At 40.5% G+C, this 14,514-nt stretch overlaps 1 long non-coding RNA gene across 1 annotated transcript in view; it reads right to left on the bottom strand.

Annotated features, from left to right (window-relative positions):
• Positions 1-8,002: 8,002 nt before the first annotated feature.
• The window catches only part of LOC119152323, a 62,512-nt gene continuing 56,000 nt past the window's right edge, over positions 8,003-14,514 (bottom strand). The window contains exons 2-3 of the long non-coding RNA XR_005105751.1: positions 11,251-11,371; positions 8,003-8,304 (exon numbers count right to left, since the gene is read on the bottom strand). This is a non-coding gene — a long non-coding RNA (uncharacterized LOC119152323). The remainder of the gene's footprint in view (positions 8,305-11,250; positions 11,372-14,514) is intronic.

The raw sequence follows: 14,514 nt of genomic DNA, 5'->3' as shown, positions 1-14,514 counted from the left end.
GGGGTTTTGTTTAATTGATAGTTTTTAACGGAGAGGGCCAGCGTCAGCAGGCCGGCGCGGCCGGCAGCGTGGCACGGGCATTTAACTGGGGAGAAGCGGGTTTTGGCTTCCTGCGCAGCGCCCCCTGCAGGCCGCCGGCAGCGCCACTGGGAGCCCCCGGCCGCGGGCGGGCACGCGCGTTCTTCCGCCCGGGGGGGGCCGAGTGGGAAACCGGGGCCGGGGGGGGTGACAGACTGCTTTTTGGTGCCTTTTGCTGAAGCTGTCTTATTTTCTGATGACTAGGATAAACACCGTTTTTCAGCCTATAAGGAGTTGCACAAACGTACCTTTAACTTTCAGCAGATCACTTCGGCAGCAAACGGCTTTTTTTTAAAAAAAAAAGTGCGTGCTGGATTGTTATAGAATTAAATTCCAGCCTATTAAAAAGGGAGGAATTTTTCCTCTCTCAGCTACATATCTTGGTTCTGCCAGGCTGCACAGCCCAATGGTAGTGATTTCACGAAAAGTTTTATAGTAACCAGTGCTTAGTGTTGGAAGTTTTGCAAACAGATCCATCATCGGGTTTGTGGAAAAAACATCTGAAACCCTTCTAAAAACAGTTGATTCTGTTCAAAAGATAATTTTTAACCGGCTGAGGTTAAAACAAAGCTCAGCAAATATGTATCTGTCTGTTTCCTCACTCATTTTAACAGCCACAGTGGTGATACTTGCATGACTTTATAGTACAGCCTTCTGTAAGATAAAGCACTATCCCCTCTACCTAAAACAATCCAGAGAATCGGCATTTCATAAAAAATGTCAGTCGTTCTATGTTATTTTACAGCTGTCATCCAGCACCTAAGAACTAACTACAAAATTTCTTCCAACAAGAGAGCTGTCTTTTCAAGCCAAGTATTGAATGGCAATTGTAAAATAGCATAATAGAGATAAGATTTCACAGTTCATTTTTGCGTCACTTCTCTTGCAAGGATACTTACACAATCACCAGCTTCTGAAAAACTAAGGCCAAAATGAGCTATTTAGGGAACTATTTAAATTCCATTTTTGTGAAGGACAACACTTCTGCTAAGCCACTGAGTCTGAATAAATAAAAATGGGGAAAAACCCTCAGATTATAGCCTGGGCAATGCAAGAAATAGAGATCTCAGTGTTGTTCCACTGCTGATTATTATCATTAAAACAGATGTTCTTCACAGCCTTGACCAAACAACTCTGTTCTGTGATCAGACACAAGCACAGACTCACTCGTGACAGATGCATGCGCTTACATTTAGGACCACGGACTTACGCACACTCATCTCTTGCATATTTTACTTTGCATGCACAAATGTGTGTATTTGCTCTATACCTTTTTTTTTTCCCCCTGCACATCAGCTTTAGAAAACTATCTTCACATATGAAATTTCAAAAGAATCAAATCTATCAGAATTCTAAGTGATGTAAGATGAACTTGCTGATGCCAGCGGTTGAACACTAATGCCTACCGGTATCAGCTGACAGGACACTAATTACTAGTTACAAGAGATGATTGCTTGGTAAAGGATCTATTCAGTGAGTTATGGTTTTGAAAAATTATAAAGTACAGGCCTGATCTGTGAAAAGATACGCAGTATGAAAATACAGCATACGTTCTCAAGATGATTATCATGACAGAGATCTGTCTAATTAGGAAGAATCTATTTTAATGCTAAGATATGAAAGAGCCCAGCTGGGAGAGGAATTTAGAGGAAGACACAGAAACATGACTGTTAAGCTGACAGCAAGTGCAGCCTAAGCATGTTCCAATGACAGCTTCTAAAAAAAAAATTCATCTCAGCATTTAATCAATAGTGGTTTCAGAACAAGTACAGCCTCACAGATAATCTAGCTAGTCATATTAGTGGGAGGAGCTCCATAAATAATATAGAAAACACGCCTTTGCAGAGCAACTTACTGAAACCGCTTCCCTTTTGTCAGCTGAGCTGGGGGTTATCCAGTAGATGGGTGACATTAAAAATATCACTATAAGGATAAATATGAATCCTCCTCTATTAGAAACTACACTTCAGTTCCTGACGCTGCCAGTCCTTGCGGCAGCAAGTTTCAAACCATCTTGGGCAGCAGATTAACCTTTAGAGTGGCTGCCTGGGTAGAAACCTTTCTGAAGCTCCTACTATAATTAAATGGTTTATGTCTAAATCGATGGATGACATGGTGACACAGGCATCTGCTGAAAGGCGAACCTAGAGTCAACCACGCAGCGTGCCCACTGAATATAACTTTGAAAACCAGCTAAAAGATTCTTTTTGGGTCTGCAAGAGGCAGTTCGCTTAGACAGTGAAAAGGGTTTCGGAAGATTTCTGCTGAAGGCTCTCTTGGATACAGTGCTACCTAAGCGAGCACATCAGGTGTACTTCAATTATTACCACAAGCTATTTAAGTGCGTGTTGCCTAATATGTCCGTAGTCAAAAAAGAATAGTAATGGCATTTGGGGAGTAGTTAAAGGACAGCCATATAGTTGAGGGTTGACTGAAAACAAGAAAACCCACAACCTCCATGAATGTATCTGTGAAACCCAACTACAGCATGGCAAAAATTCTCATGACAGCTGGGGTGGCCAGGAGCTACAGCTGACAGAACATCCAGAGCTGTAGGAATTGTTCAAGGGATGAACCGAGTCTGCAGCAAAAGAGGTTTCTCTAAATAGTTAAGGAAAAAGTCATCAAGGCTGCAGAGGAACAGAAGAATGAAACAATAAAGGGAGAAAGGGGAAGCAACAAAGAAAATCAAAAAGCAAGTTACAGTTGCAAGTCAGAGCTTTAAGGCACTGCAGGAAGTCATCACTAGGTGGACATACAAACAAAACCAGAACACCCTCAAACCTACGCTTTCCAGCCTATATATTTCAAATTGTAGAACACAGGGAATCCAAGTCAGAATTTTTACAAAATCCTCCCTGTTGTGAACAACGGTGAAAGCTCCAATTCGGCAAGGTACTACAGCAGGACACGCACGTGGATTGACATACACGCATACCTATGTACTCTGCTGAAATCAGGGCTGGAAAAATATGGGGAAGGAATGCAACATGTGTACTTGTTTTCTCCTATTCTGATTACAGATAGGTCACAAAAAGAACATTAAAAAAAAAATGAATGCCACAAATTGGCATTGTTACCCACACACTCTCCTGTCAGATTAATGTTACTGAAATACATCCTAGTTTAGGAAGCAGAATTCAGATAATTAATCCCAATATACCACAGTACGTCTTTCTGTTATTTTGAAAATCTGGTTCTGGAGCTAACAGCTGCAGGATATATCCACGGAGAGAGCTAGCAGAGAGCTTGAAGAGGGGAGAGGGAAATCATTGCTCGGGCACAGGCCCCATCTAAGCCTTTGATCTGTCACACTGATCTCAAGAGAATAACTGGGTTGTAATGGAGGAGGCAGGGGAGTGGAGGGAAGGACACTAGGAAAAATCCCAGAGAGATGCTTCTGGAGGTTCCCTGTGGCTTACACTAGAAATATACATGAAGGAACTTAAATTTCTTTACCCGTTCTTATACTGCGCAGCCCACTGCTTCTCAGTAAAGACCACCCCTTTTCCATTTAGCTTGAATTAACAGGGCAACAAACAAAATAAAGTTCCTCATCAATAAAATCAAATGCAAACTTTGGTGATGAGGAAGCAACTGGGGGGATTTTTTTTCTTTTTTTCTCTCTGAGGCAACTGCTGTTTAGATGTCAGCCACTTGTAAGAATTTCAGAGTGAACATGATCACTTTGAATTTCCTGAGCTGGAAGAAAGACTGAACCTATTGAAAACTATCGTTCATCCTCCTTCATATCGGAGACTGATGATTCTTCTGCAATCCCTGGCATAAGCAATTAATTTTAATATTCAAACAAGAATGTTTTTATAAGTTCATAAATTACAGGGAGAAAGAATTACAGGGTCATCTTCCACAGTGGTAATTTTTGTAAGTTATGTGTAAGTTCAGTCTTCAAGGTAGAGAATACGGTATTTTCCTCCCCATGCCAATGTGCTGACTGACAGACACCACCACCGTTTCATTGGAACTGCTGTAGTTCCTAGTCTACAAATACACGTTATATGACATAGATTTACAAACCTGCATTAAAAGTACATCACTGAGGTTGTAGTCTGGCAGTCAATGAGTTTAAAACTACCAAAATCAAAGCGCTTATGCAATCTTTATTTGGCTTCCTTGCGCAATCAACGGTATGGTGAATTCTTCAAATACACCCTTACACACTATTTTTCCACAGGATGTTTCCTTCAGTCTGTACACAGAACTGTCAGTGCTCACCAGCGAGCAGCTATTTAATAATTTTTTTCCTTTTTGTTCCACATATCAACTCATGCCAATTTACTAATTCAAACCCTGTTCACAGACATTGGCTTCCTCAGAAAAGCCACCGCTACTGCTCCTGAGTGTTTCACACATAGCAATAAACTGATTTTCACAATCCATTGCAAGTGAGAGGACAGTGCTCTTACGTTAGAGACTGGAAACTGAAACAAGGAAATTAAGTTTAAAAAGTTTTGCTAAAACACCTTATTTGAGCTGATTTGTTAAAAAGACTTAAAGTAGACTGTGTTTTGTAAGAGCAGCCCACATCAACTTCAGTTGAATCTGTAGGTGGTTAGTGTTTCTGCTAGGCAGAACCCCCTTCTCAAGGCAGAAAACAAGGAATGCAATTAGTGATCATCTGCAGGAAGCAGAGTTTATGTGAACTGAGCAGCATCACTTAAGACAGCTCAAACATTTCATCTCAAACACACAGAGTTCAGTAAATTACGGGCAAACCCAGAAATTAGACCTTATAGGAAAGAAAGAAACTATCACATACTGGTTTTCAGTAATATTTTAAAAGAAATCTGTTGTCCCACTTTTTCTGTAGACACACCTTTCAAATAGCCTTTGCCGAAGCAAAGTCAAAACATGCTGGGTTTAGAAAGTACAGCTCAGGGAAAGATTACCTGAAGCCAGAAAACGCTAAAGAGGTAAGACATTAAATAACATGAAAATGCCTAATGGATCCCTGTTCATGCTCGGTCATATTAACCACAATACAAACCCCAGTAACTACTAGCTTCATTAAAAAACCAAGCCTGCGCTCAGACTATTTCCAGAGTCACTAAAGTTACTAGACAACATTCATCAGAAGTCTAGGACGCCTCCCATCTTAGCTCAGGCTTGCAGTTAACTAATGGTTTACAGCAAACAACAGCTGATTAGATTCCAGCTAGGCAGGAAAAAAAATCCTTCTCATAGTATGAATAGTGAGACTTTAAATAGATTCCGTACGAAGGCTGTTGAGTCTCCATTGTTGAAAGCTTTAGGAACAGGTTAAGCAAATTTGTCAGTAAGGACACAAATATAATTGATTTTGCCATGGAACAAGGTGATGGATTAGATGACTTCTCAAGGTTCCTTCTGGTCCTAACTTTTCATAACATTACAATTACTTAGGGAGCTTGAAAGTTATAAATATATTTAAGCTGTTAATAACTTTGTGTATTTAATTCTGACATTGGTGTACAATGAGGTTACATATGAACTTACACATTGGCTCAGACCACAGGTCCATCTAGCACAGAGCTCTACCTCCTGCAGTAACCGTGGGAGTGGACACTCAGGGTAAGCACATTCTGCCTCCCAGCCTTCAAACATTTTCAAGTTAGGTTATGTGATTTATCTAGTTAATAGACTCTACAGCAGCTCTTCCAAGTTTTTTTCCAGTCTCTCCTTCCACCTCTATAAACTCCTAGATCTAGAAAGTAATTGGAGGAGTACCACAAATCCACATAGGTTGTCTGAAGAACTGTTCCTCTGGCTTGTGCTGAACAAAGCTCTTCTTCCAATATCCCTCATGCTTGCATTAGAAGAGACAGTGAAAAGCCAATCCCACTCCACTTCTCTCCAGACCTCTCAGTTCTGCACACCTCTTCTTAAATTCCCCCTATGTCATGTTTTTATTCCAAATGAAGATTCTTGGCTATTCAATGGATGGAGTTCCTTGCATGTTGTAATGGAAGTCATAATATACTTCTGTTCGTCCTTGTCATCTCTGAATACTTTTCAGTTCTAGCATGTCCTGTCAGGGATAAATGGGCCAGAACTGCATGCAGTATTCAGGTGTGTAAACCTTGGATTTTTAGAGCAGCATATGCACTTGAACAGTAAGCATAACAATCCTTTCTGGTTTGTTTTCCATTTGCTTCTTAATCATTCCTAATCTACTCTATCATTTTTTTTCTTCAGCTAATACTAAGTGATACTGTCATGGAAATGTCTACCATAACCCAAAGGTCTTGTTCCTGAAGACCTTTGGGTCAGCTTACAAATGATCCAAGATGTGAAGACAGGACTATCCTCCCCAAATGTATCACTTCATAATTACCTACACTGAATTACACCTGTTGTTTTGTTGCACAGTCTTTCTGCAAGCTATGTAGCCTCCCTTGTCGTTACTACCTTGCATAACCTGTCATCAGCAAAGCTTTGTCACCTCACTGATGGCTTCTCTTCTCCAGGTCCTTTAAGAATATATTGAATGGCACAGATCCCAAGATAGACCCCATATGGAATTTCAGTAGTCACCTCCCTCTCATGCAAGAACTGACCATTTACTTCCATACGATGACGGTCTACCCTCTGCTGACATCTTTTAAACCATGTTCTCATCTATTCCAGCACCTTCCTTCTTACGCCAGCGACATTCCCGTGTTGCTTGGTTTTCCTAAAACACTTTGATAAAAAGTTCTGTCTTTCAGAAATCCAGGTTGACTGTATCAGCCAGATGATCCTCAGCTACATATCACCGACCCTTTCAAAGAATTATGAGAGCTTTGTTAACTCTCACTGATTAGGTAATATTTATTCAGGTAGATACTAATTCTCTCTCTTATTACAGTGTCTACTCATTCACTTGTAACAGATGTGGAATTTTAGTTTGCTGGATACTCTTGGAACCTTTCTAAATGACATCACATTTGATACCTTCTGATTTTCATGTACTGAAGAATATTGAAGAGACAGGTTACATGCTGCTATTAGTAGATATTTCATCCCTGAGTTCTCTTAGCATTTTTGGGTGAATCCTTCAGATCCTGGAGATGCATCTGTATTCATCTGCCTTTTGTACCATTACCTCTTCAGATTACTTCAATTTCAGAGGCATTCTCTGCTGTGTTCCCTGAATGCCCCAGAAAGGGTCTGAAAGGACAATTTCCCTGATTCCTTCTGTACTGGATTTGAGTAGCAAGGTTTCAGTAGCAGAGGGGGCTACAGGGAAGCTTCTGTGAGAAGCTGCTGGAAGCTTCCCCCATGTCTGATGGAGCCGATGCCAGGCAGCTCCAAGATGGAGCCACCACTGGCCAAGGCTGAGCCCGTCAGTGATAGTGGCAGCACCTCTGGGATAATGTATTTAAGAACAGAAAAAAGTTATTGTGCAGCCAGAGAGAGGAGTGAGAGCATGTGAGAGCAGCAACTCTGCAGCCCCCCAGGCGGGTGCAGGAGGTGCTTCAGATGCCAGAGCAGAGATTCCCCAGCACCTCTGGTGAGGCAGATCCCCCCCGCATCCCCGGGACCCCAGCCTGGGGCAAGGGGTGCTCGAGAGGGCCGTGACCCGTGGGCAGCCTGCACTACCACAGTAGAAGAACTGCAGCCTGTGGGAAGGATTGGCATTGGACAGGTTCATGGAGAACTGTCTCCCGTGGGAGGGACCCCAGGCTGGAGCAGGGGCAGAGTATGAGAAGCCCTCCCCCTGTGGAGGAAGGAGTAGCAGAGACAGCTTGGGATGACTATGGACTGACCTTAACCCCCATTCCCCATCCCCCTGTGCTGCTGCAGGGGAGGATGTAGAGAAAATCTGGAGTAAAATTGAGCCTGGGAAGAAGACAGGGGAGGGGGGAAGGTGTTTTAAGATTTAGGTTTTATTTCTCATTAACCCACTCTGATATGACTGGCAGTAAATTAAACATATTTCCCCAAGTCGAGTCTGTTTTGCCCGTGACGGTAATTGGTGAGTGCTCTGCCCATCCTTACCTTGACCCACGAGCCTTTTGTTATTTTTGTTATTTCTTCTCCCCCCTGCCCGGCTGAGAAGGGCAGCGACAGGGCAGCTCTGGTGGGCACCTGGTGTCCGGCCAGGGTCAGCCCACCGCATCTTCCACAGTGAACAAGGATGCAAATGGTTCAGCTTCTCTCCAGAGACTTTGTTCTCCCTGGGAGTTCATTGTATATCCTTGTCATATTCAGACTCAGTGACAATGTTTTCTTCCTCTTGATGTGCTGGAAGAAGGATATTGAACTATTTTTTATTCTCTTAGCTAGTTAGATCTCAGACTCATCTTTGGTCTGCCTAATAATAATTTCAATAGTATATCTGTCAGTCTTTATGATACTTCAGGTTTTTTTCATTTGGACATGTTTTTAGCTTTTGGAAGGACACCTTATTCTAATAGCCTCTCTTTGCTGTTTGGAAATAACTGCTTCTTTTTACTTTCTCAGGCATGTCCAGTAAATCCTGTGCATTGGCATCATGCTTCCTCTTTGGTGTCCTTCTGTAGCCTTCATGCCCCCTTTACATATTTAATTGTCTTAGGTGCCACTCTGTTCATTCTTGGTAAACTTTCTCATTTTTACATAGTTCCACGTGTTGAAATGAACACAGCAGTGGTGAGCATTTTGGGCCCTAGTGCTCCCCAAAGATACTGAATCCATGACTGTTATGTCATTCTTAAAGAGCAGTCTTAATGTTCAGCAAGATATATATGCATCTATGTATATATATACACACATGTATGTGTGTGTATATATGTATTTATTATATATAATTGTGCACATTGAAATATAGGGCAGATGTGGCCAGTAAACTGAAAAGAAAGTGCAAAAGAATTTCTGGTTCTTCCCAGATATAACCAGCCATAAGCGAGGGTTTGTTTGGATCTAATCTTGTTTCTGAGTTTGCCTGAAATATACGCTGATAATAATTAGCATTTACTGCATGTAGCTCTCAAACCCTTCTAAGCATCATTATTCTTCTTTGCAGAGCAATTATGAGCCACAGAACAGTGAAGTGACAAAAGACAGTACCTATGATTCTTCATTTCACTCTGCTACATATATTGGCATCTCCTCTATTTACCAGGAACCACTAACTCTGCAAACTACTGGGGGCATTGCTTTCCAGTCATGCTGTTATCATTATAGTTGATTTTATGTGGTGAACATGCCCAGATGAGGTGTTCACAACCTTATTTTCAGTCTCTTTTCTCTGCATATAACAAATACTTGTGTTGTAACAATATAACATAGCATGATTTTCAGGCAATAGATACCTTAAGGTAACTTACTAGTTTCTTCAGCTTGTTTTGCATTTCATAGCTCAACAGGGCATTCTGATTGAATAAGGCAATACAGCCACAAAGCCATTGTTGTTGGGGCTCTGAGCTCAAGGATATACCCATGATTCATGTGGTACATATTCTAGAAAAATCTGGCCCTACAGACCAAGTAGATGTGGTGCTTACAGACATGGTTTGGTGGTGAACTTGGCAGTCCTGGGTTAATAGATGGACCTGATGATCTTAAAGGTCTTTTCCAACCTAAATGATTCTATGACTCTATGATAAGAATAGTAGAGCACTATCTTTCCAAAAGTACACAGTCTATAAACAATACCCCATAAAATAGGAAATAACTAATAGCATCTAACCTAAGTGTATAGATTTTCTTTGCCCAGTTCTTGTCCTATGAGATGTACAGTTATTCCTTTTCCACTTCACCTTTCTGACTCCAGTTTCTTCTAGTCTATGTTACTCATCCAGAACTCAGTAAAAAATAGCCTCAGCTTTGCATGTCTCACTCCCAGGGAGACAACCTGTCAGCACAATAATTTTGCATATTAGTCTGTACCGCTCTAGAGCCTACACCATTTTTTCCACAGTAACTTGCATATTGGTATTTTAAGTTCTAGGTCAGTTCACTGACCACAGTTTAATTTTGGGGGTAGAGTTACTTGCTTCACTAGCCAACCAATTTGTTTTGTTGAGACCTGCAAATGATAGAATATAGGAAGGGAGTACCTTTTCATTACAGGTTTGGTGGGGTTTTTTGAATCTACATTTCCTTTCTGCAAAAGGGAAACACATGCTGCCTCAGCTAGTATGGCACCAGAAGCTTGATGGTTTTTTCTCTGAATTGACCACTATCAGCCATTAATTATCAGTTAAAGCAGGGTCACAGGATTTACTTCCTGTAAGAACTATAGAGAAGAAAAAGCTGAACTGCATACTACCCAGTGGGTAATATTTATCAGCCCTTCCAGCACTCTCACACACTAGATGTAGTAATGCTTTGACGGTAAGTCAAGCTCTGTGTTGCATATCATCTTAAGCTGGAATACCCAGAAACTACTCCCGTTAACCCCATCTTACCAGTTTTGTCCCAAGTATAGCTATGCACATTGCCAGCTGGGGGAAGGAAAAAAAAAGGCTTTCTTTGGTGGGCTTTCTTTAGTGTTTAATAGCATGCTGCTTCTACAATTTCTATGTCACTGTCACACCATTCAGTTGCTGTATGGATCAGGTACCTTTATGTACATAAGCGCATCTTGTGATCCATGAAAATTAATCAATTTGAATATTGTATTTATGAAAGCATCTAACTTTGTGCAGACAGGAAAAAACTGAGAGCTGAAGAGTATACAGTATCATTCCATAAACAGCAAAGATATTGTATTGACAGAGTTACTTATTCTTCAGCTGTCCACATCATTTTGTTACTAAATGAATATTTCATAAGAATGTATACTAGTTCGATAGACTTATTTATTTGTGGATGGTTCTTTGATGTGATTTTATAGTGGTGACACTAAGAGGCCAAATGCTGGATAAAGAGTTTCCCCATTTTTCTGTCTTGTGACTCAGAAAGAGGACTGTCAGCTCTCCCACATTGCCTGGTACAGTACCTTGATTGGAATTTCACCTCCAAGACACAGTAACAATAGAAGTTTGGTACTCTACCAATATTTAAAATTCCCTTACAGTCATTGCTAATTTACTGATTCTTAGCTCTGCTGAATCAGCATCATGGAAAGCAATGTCTTCCCTTAATCACTGACAGAAAGCAGTGCCTCTGCAAGGGCAGAGTCAACTAAGAACAGGATTAGGGTAGACTGACAGTAGCTGTATCAACTCCTATACAATCGTTTTAAAATTATCTAAAATCACTAACCTTTCACTTTTGGAGCATGGGGTTCAATTCTGTGTTTAGCCATGCATGAAAATGAGTCCAGCAATCTTGGTTTAGCCTCCACAGAATCATTCATGTAATTTGCCATGACTGGCAGATTTTGCTGTGGAGAAAGAGTGAATACAAATTAGAAAATAAAAGTGAGGTTTTGTCAGCTTGAAAAATCAAACATCAATAAATCTGAATGTCAGAATCACAGACAGCAAATCCAGATCTGAAAGCTTGGACCTTTGTGCAACCCTCACACGGACAGAATAAAAAATGGAATAGAAGGCAGGATCTACTGTAAGCACAACGTAGCAGTCATCATAGCATCAGTGGAGCAGTCACTGAAACCAATACTGTGAGTAGGATGGTTGCACACCAATGGACTACTGAACTCCACTCCTCGACACTCATGGTGTCTCCTCATCCACAGGAGGGGCTCTCAGAACTGCCCACCCGAGTATAGCAGGCAGCTTTGTGTCTCAGACATGCCCAACATCGTGCGAAGGCCAGTAGCCCTGCTTCACCTGTTGCCAGCAATTCTGGGGTGCCGCTCAGAATAGAAGTTAACAGTCTATTTCTGGACAGCGAGGAAGACTGCAAGTGCCTCTTCTCCATAAAGGAGCACTTTCTGAACAATAAAAAAAAACCAAATTAAAACCTATAAATACACATGAAAGAGAAAAAAAATAGGAAAAGATAAAAATAAGAGTGAGAGAGAAGTAAAGAATGGCAACCCCTCATCTGCCATAATCCTCTTCTCACTTGCTCTGGGTGACTAACTCAGATCTAAACCCGAGCCTCCCATACGAAATTAACCCAGGTGACAATCACTGAACTGCCTCAGTAAGGGCAGTGGACAGTCTTTTGACTCAGGCTGTACATAAAACTGCTCTGCGGTTAACTTTTTCTCTTTATGTACAATTTCTTTTCCTTCGACAAATACTAAACTTTGCATAATCAGAATTCTTTGAAAGTAACCACACTTTAATGATGCGCCGTCATTTCAAAGTTTAAACGGAACTGAAAAAATACGGTATCTTATCTCTTGTGACCCAAATCAAGACACGTGCCTGATGCAGATGGCTCATACACACTTTCAAGAAGGAAGGATGTCCTTATAATTGTTTACAGAACATCTGCCTCAAAAGGATACGGATTCTGACTGGAGCCCTGTGCATTACTGCAGTATAAATACTGTAAAACCCACCTACACCTTTCACTTATTGCTCTGTCTAAAAAATGAAAAAAAAAAAAAAAAAAGCCAAGGTGAAAAAAAGATAGAGAAGCACAAGAGGTTGGTTGGTTCAACATAAATATTAGCTGCAACTCTTCCTGTAAGATTTAACTGGTTTACTTTAATAAAAGCAGTAGCAGCATGTGTACAGCAGACACTAACAAAGGGGATGCCCAAAGCACCCACCACCTCTGCAGCTCTCCAGATTATAGTCAGCACTCCAGTCATCGTGTTACGTGGGGAACCCTGCAAATGCAACTCCAGCAAATCTAACCATCTTTGTTACTTAGCGAGGAAACTGCTTGTTTCCAACCAAAACCTTGCCCTTGCATGAATTCCTGTCTGATACACAGCGTAATTCAACCTGTTGTATACTAACTTTAATGTACAACAGCTGTCTAGCACAATGGTAGTCTATATTTGAATATCTAATAAAGATGTTCTGAGCTGTGATTTGTTGTAGAAAACTTTTCAGTTGTAGAATTTTTTTTAGATATTCCTTTCCCTTCTCTTGGATGTGTCTTCTGCATCAAAGACTATACAGTTAGGCTGGCGTTAGTGCTTTTTCCTCTCTGGATCTTTTGACAATGTGGTTTGCTTTTGGGAAGAGACAGTGCCACTAGCAGCAGGAATTAAATGCCCTGTCATACTCCTGTGTTGTAACATCAAGACAGGCTTTTAGCCCACATCTCATTTCCTCAATACTACTTCAAGAACTGTCATTTAACAACAAAAAAACAAGCAAAGCAAAAGAATGACAGCAAAATCTAATTTAACCATCCTTTGGCTAAATCCACCAGGCACATTAGAACCTAATCCACCATAGTCTTATTTAAAAATGGGTGGCTGAAAGGTGCCGTAGGATTTATAAAAAGAAAACAGATTGTCTCAGAGGCTGATGCCAAATAACTCATTGCCTGAGTTATCACTCTTCAATCAAAAAGTATATGAAGAAACTACATAAGTCATTTAGACAGCAATCACCATGGAGTTATGCTGGCCTCTCATGTCAGTGATGAAACAGCCAAATTCCCTGACAGTGGTGAGTTATTCCTTTTATCACTGGCAGAGCTGCCAAAAGAATCATCAAGGCTACAGGCATGGAAAACATGAGGCCTCTCCAAATTACAGTGATAAAAATACAAAGTGTTTTATTACTATACTTTCATCTTCATAATTTAAGTTTTGAAAAAAATTACAACAACATCAGCCACAGTTAGGCAACAATGTGATTACTTTAAACTCAGCATTTAATTCCTGTAAGGAAGCTTTCTTCCAGACCATGATCTTTGGGATTCTGTTCCCACCTCCCTCTGCCCCCAATCTCTCTCATAACTAAACACCTATCTTTCAGCCCTGACAAAGCTAGTATAAAATACTGGGTGTTTTATTACAAACTGTAATTCAGTCACTTTGGAGGTGGATTTTCTTTCTGTAGTTATAGCAATGCCTTAGTATAGGAAGTTGGTAATTTTTTATTACACTTTAACATTGCTAGAGAGGTCACATGCTGTAAGTGAGAGCATAGGTGTTTAGAAGTATTTTTCTGCCTGGCCTGATTGCCTTTAAAAATCCTAAAAAAGGGTAAAAATACATTCATTCTCTTGTATATTTTTAAATACTTGTTTTAAAAACCTAGCACGTACTGAAGAAATGCTAGTTTTGTGGGCCTGATTTCAATTTGAGCAGAATTTCAGTTAATAATGTTGCACACATAAACCCTCTTTTAACAGCCCATAATATTAAACTGAAGACAGGATTGCTAAAGAACTTTGTTATTTTTTCTCCCTATTAAATCAGCGTTACAGACTTTCAGCAGATGTCTTTAATAGACATGGTTATTAAAAAAGTATTACATAAAATAAATTCAGACCATTTCTTCTGTATTACTTACTCCCACCATTAAGAGCAGAATTTCTCCTGTATCTTCAAGTTATTACGTTTATGCCTAATGCAAATAAACAAAACCTCATCTCCAGACACTATAAACCTCTGTCAGCATCCATACAATACCTATATTTCGA

The sequence above is a fragment of the Falco rusticolus genome, chromosome 1, assembly GCF_015220075.1.
Source record: "Falco rusticolus isolate bFalRus1 chromosome 1, bFalRus1.pri, whole genome shotgun sequence".
NCBI classification, from domain to species: domain Eukaryota; kingdom Metazoa; phylum Chordata; class Aves; order Falconiformes; family Falconidae; genus Falco; species Falco rusticolus.
This window is presented reverse-complemented; position numbering and strand designations above follow the sequence as displayed.